This window comes from Colobus angolensis, unplaced genomic scaffold (assembly GCF_000951035.1).
Source record: "Colobus angolensis palliatus isolate OR3802 unplaced genomic scaffold, Cang.pa_1.0 Scaffold91, whole genome shotgun sequence".
Taxonomy (NCBI): domain Eukaryota; kingdom Metazoa; phylum Chordata; class Mammalia; order Primates; family Cercopithecidae; genus Colobus; species Colobus angolensis.
The window spans coordinates 1585283-1591160 of NW_012123043.1; the positions used below are offsets into that span (position 1 = coordinate 1585283).

The window sequence follows — 5878 nt, forward strand, 5'->3', positions numbered from 1 at the left end:
TTGTCATCCTTTGTGTATGTAGGTGTATTTATATTTATTTTGGTTTGGTGTCAGCCACACCCAACCAAAAGTAAGCAGCTAGACCTAGTGCCTGGCATTTAGTAGATGTTTTGAAGGGATGAGTGGAATATTAAGATACAAAGGGCTTGCTGTAGCTTAACTCCTAACTCTTAAATTTTGGTTTTTCCTCTCATTTGCTGTGACTTTAGGCAGTTACTCAAACTCTCTAAGCCTATTTCCTCATCAGTAGAAATAAAATTGTCATATCTATTTCACGAGAATTTTTGAATAATAATGAGATACTATGTATTCAATATTTAACTTGTTGATTGATACACAAAAGTCAAAAATTGTTAGCTATTTAAACGCATGTATGTGTGTGTATACATATGTACACATATATACACATATGAAGAGAAAGCGAAAGAGTTTCATCTTCAATTGATTGATACACAAAAGTCAAAAATTGTTAGCTATTTAAACGCATGTATGTGTGTGTATACATATGTACACATATATACACATATGAAGAGAAAGCGAAAGAGTTTCATCTTCAATAAAATACATTATATTTCTGAGGCTAATATTTTATGTCATTTATGAATAATTTAAAACATAAAATAACACATGAGAAAAAATAAACTTTTGAATGATAAAAGAAACATTAAAGGTTATACTTGGATTTAAAAGTAATTTTCTCAACTTAATTTTTAGTAAGTTTTCTCCATAAAATGTGTCTGTATTTTCTTACAAATGTAAAACAATCAATACAGAAGAGTATAAAGTTTCAAAAGTAATTCATGCCACCTTAATTTTACTATTATAGATTTCATCTTACATTGTCTACGTTTTTATGAAGGCAGATGATTCAAATGCTCCATTACTTCTATTACTCTATAGAGTACTGAAAATCAACGTATTTTTAGAGAGGAAGTGACTGGTGGGCTGATGATAAATGTTATTTAATGAAAGACAAGTATTACTTTTTAAATGTTTTAAAATATAACTAATATGTGAGAATTGACATTTTTATAAATATGGAGTTTTTTTCCTCCAGAAAATGTAATTATCTCACCTTTTTAAATTTATGCTGCTGTAAGGGCATTCTGTTTTGCAACATAATTGGAAATATAGTCTCTAAACCTTATTTTTAAAGTTGGCTTTTAAATAGAAAAATCTGAAAATATGGGCTTTTAGAAAAAATTCTGGGGTTAGGGAAGAAAATTTATAAGAATGAATGAAGTTACAATATTCTAAGACAGAAAATGACAGGTTGCTGTCACTAATGTACAAGCTAGACCAATCTGTTTGGGTCAATGTGTGAATGTTGATTTAGGAAAGAGATATAGCAGGAAAGCAAAAGTTTTGTATGCTAGAAAGCCACATGGCAGTCTGAACTTTTCAGAGGAGATGGGTGGGGCTTATGGATTCTTTGAAAAAGCAAAGTCATCACACTTTTAATATAGCATATAGGGCTTTCTTTAGTAAAAACGTATCTTTCTCCTAAATCAGCGTTTAGACTTATAGTCAACTATAAAAAGAAAGGCTGACTACCAATTAACTGACTCTTTTATACCACCCAGGCCAGCTTCTCAGTTACATTTGTTATTTTAGAAAAATACATGTTAGACCGAAGAGGGAACCCACATGGGTTTTGGCATTCTTCTTTTCTCCTCAAATAAAACATAAAAAGCTTTATTGAAAAGAAGATCAAATGATGAACAAACTGGATTTGTTATAATTAAGAATATCTAATAATTTTGTTTCTTCTCACAAAGTTTGAAAAACAGAGTTAATTCAGTACATACCACTTGAATTACAGTGAGATGCTTCAAAAGTGTCAAGTTAAACGAGTATACAAAACTGAGTTCTAAAATATAGATTTATTCAGATTAAAACTTGCATTCCAATGCTACATTAAAATATTAATTTATAGAATAAGTACACAGAGTTTACTCACCCTATGCCAGGTAGTCTTCTAGGTGCTGAGACCCAAAACTGAACAAAAGAAAACCCAGCCATGGACAGGTTCTACACATGTTATATAAAACCTTCCATGAACATCTCTGTGCTTGGAATTGGAACTTCAAGGAGCTTGCCACCAGAATTTTATTCAGAATTTACCAATAAGGATCTATATAATTCAAATGAACTTCATTTATGTTTTTTACGTCTTTATTTCCATGTGTGCTGCAGGATGGAGAGGAAGTATTCTGTTGTGGCTAAGCATGCATGCTCTGAAGCCAGGTGGCCTGCCACATTGCTTTCTATCCGTGCAACACTGGGCCCTCTCTGACCTTCGGTTTCCTCATCTATGAATGGAAGGTTATAATGATATCTACCTTCTAGATTGTTATAAGGATAAATTAAATAACACTTGTGTGGTACTCAGGCTAGAATTTACATTATAAGCACTCAACAAACGTTCATTATTATTATTGCTAAAGCTGAGTGAATAGTTAGATAGCACCAGATTCTTATGTGTACTGCATAAGAGAAGGACCGGGGGGAAAAAATCCATGTTGTTTGCATTCTCTTCTTAGAAAACAAGAAAGTGAAAGATGAATGGAAGGATTTGTGCTTGTCGTTTTAATATCTGGCATATTTTTAATCAAAGAGGAGGACTACATGTCTCATTAAGTTTCTACTATCATTTTTCACCAAATTAAACTAAAAACACTATTGGACTTCAATTTGCAAAAGCTCAAACTATATATGTATAATTTCCACTTCTAACCATTTTATGATCCAATTCTTACAGTAATATTTGGGAAGAATCTTCCCTTTGGGGATCTCTTTCTCATTTGACGTCACCTTTATTACTATTCCTTAAAGAAAATGTACAGTTTGTTAATAATAACATTATGGAAAATGACTTTCGGTTAACTTTGGAAATAAACTTGAATAGCAAGCATGAGAAATATTTCGGAGAGTTCTTCTTTTAAGTGGCAAGCTATTGTTCTATCATGGATATAGCCAAAGTTAAAGAAGTTCCATATGGCTTGAGCACTAGTAATGCCACCAATAATTAAAGGCTGCCCCAATGCCTCTACTTAGCTATGACATCATAACCATAATTATTTTAGGACTGAAATTAACTATAGTTTTTCTCTAGTCTAACCCTATCATTTAACAGTTGAAGAAACTGAGGCTTAGTTAGATAAATTTGCTGACCCAAGACAACTTGGCAAGTTGGCAATGGAAAAGGGAATGCAATTCACATCTCCTGCCACTCAGAACAACATCCTTGCCCTTGACCACTTGGCGTCTTGCAATAATGGAAAAAGTATACATCTTGAGCATTTTGTTACCAACTACTTTTCCTTTATTTTCTCTAGAAAATATAACAATGAAGAATTAGAATGTAAGTGAAGATAATGGGAATCTGGGTTAATTTTTACTTTCAGTTCGTGTATATTCTGACCCATGTAAAAATTCTTTTTTTTTCCTCCCCCTTGAAAAATCTGTTATATTTTTCTCTTCCACTTAAAAGTTTTGACAAATAACAAATGAGTATCTCAGAAACATACATAATGACATGCTTTGTTTTCATGTTGTGTTTTTTATATCGCTTCAAAATTTTTAAGTAAAATTTATAATTTATAAATTTAAGTAAAATTTATAATTTATGGTTAATATAGCAAGTACTATTTTCTTCCCATTATTCCTCTCAGGCACATGGAAATTGGGGATAGACTTTAAGTATGATTTTAAAAGTTAACAGGAAGATAAATGAGTTTATTTGACATAAACACGCTGTCTCATAGATTAGCTATAATAGAAGCTCTTTAATCTTTCTCTGTATATATGTGTATCCCTTAGTCAATTGTATGTTCCAGATAAATCATTTTGGTTTTCTTCCCCATTTTTAATCTGCAGAGTTTTCTTCCCTAAGAACAAAAGTCAATAAGCATATTACATGTTATACACTGAACAACCAACTGAATGGATTAAGATAGTTTTATTTTAGCCTAACTCTTAAGCAGGAAAAGAGAATCAATGTTGCCTCTTCAGTCTGAATAGGTTAGCTTTATGTGTAGGCAAAAAGGCAATTGCAGTTATATTATCTGATTATTTGTAAGAATTAAGATAAATTAGTGCTCTAAATGGAGCCAGTCAACCCTCTTCCATTTCCCTTTCTGGTAAATAGAATGAAGACAAGACTATTTTCAGAATAACATTTAGAAAGGTCCAGGCTGACTCTTTGAGTAGGTAGATGATTTACTGGGCATCTGGGTGGAACGTAGAAGCACTGAACCAGAGGAGAGAGAAGTGACAAAAAAAAAGTATACATTTGCTAGATCTATTATTTGGCCCTTAACATAAATGAATGGTCTTTCTTCTTAGGTTTTCATGACACATTCTCTTTGGGCATGCTTCAACTAGACATGTGTAAATAAGATTTGTTTTAACATATTTTCATTTCATGTTTGTATGTAGACACTGAGTACACTAGTTAAAATAACTTACTTTGCTGCCTTAAACATTTCATCAAGTCAGTTGGAGCTTCCACTCCATCAGGATGGAGAGTTTGCCCATGTTCGAGACCTGCTCTGTAATATTTCTTTATAATTTCAGCTATGACTTTGTTCATGCTGGTACAGAATTTAATGCTTACTATTTGACTACTGTTGAAACTTTGCAATTTTCAATAGCTTTTACCATTATATCATGGCCATCCATGTATCTTGCATTTCTTTTAGCCTTAAATGCCACCTTTTTTGGTATTAACTTTGAGTTTTCTACTTTCTTTTTTTGCATTTTTTCTTATCCTTTTGTTCACTTCTTGACTCTCTAATTCTCCTTACCAATTGTTTTAAGTGTGACTGTGTAAACATTATGTACATTGGTGTTATGTTTACTGAATGTGAGAGTCTACCTTTAATGGCAAAATTCATTCCATTCTCATTTAGAGTAGAGATCAGTATATCTCATGTTTATTACTGGCTTAAGTGTTTTATTTTTTTTCTTTCTCTTGTTGTTTTATTTGAACAAATTACTATTTATGTTACCTTTTCTTTTGTTTGTTTTTGTTTCAATTATGGTTTTCCATTCTGTTAATAGTTTTCCCTTTTCTTGCCCTTATTAGATATCTACGACTCTACTATTATTTTAAGAAGATCAACTATGCCCCCAATTGAGATAGACTGTCTTACTCAGTCAACACTCAGTTTTCTCTGATCTCTCTCTTGTTCCTCAAAACAATAACAAAGGAAGATGAAAACCTTAGAAAGAATTATATTAGGTCTCTCCACTCTTTGTAAGATACCATTTCAATTTTAAGATTTTTTCTTTTTTTTTTTTTGAAGACAGAGTCTTGTTCTGTCACCCAGACTGGAATGCAGTGGCACAATCATAGCTCACTTCATCCTCGAACTGCTAGGCTCAGGTGATTCTTCCACCTCAGCCTCCCACAGTCTTGGCATTACAGATGTGAGTCACTACACCTGGCTTCCTCAAGATTTATTTTTTTATTTTTATTGTTTTGAGACAGAGTCTCGCTCTGTCACCAGGCTGGAGTGCAGTGGCTGTGATCTCGGCTCACTGCAAACTCTGCCTCCTGGGTTCAAGTGATTCTCCTGCCTCAACCTCCCGAGTAGCTGGGACTACAGGCATGCACCACCACACCCAGCTAATTTTTGTATTTTTAATAGAGACGGGGTTTCACCTTATTGGCCAGGATGGTCTTGATCTCTTAACCTCATGATCCACCCACCTTGGCCTCCCAAAGTGTTGGGATTATAGGCATGAGTCACCGCACCTGCCCACCCTCAAGATTTTTTAATTTAGAATTAAATAACCTATTATTAGATTTTATTTATGAAGATAGAAAAAATATACTGAAAAAGAGATAATGAGTAAATAAATAGGTGAACGA

General features: G+C 33.0%; 1 long non-coding RNA gene across 1 annotated transcript in view; it reads left to right on the forward strand.

Annotated features, from left to right (window-relative positions):
* LOC105504305 overlaps positions 1-5878 on the forward strand; it is a 57614-nt gene that overhangs the window by 2776 nt on the left and 48960 nt on the right. The gene's annotated exons all lie outside the window — the stretch shown is intronic.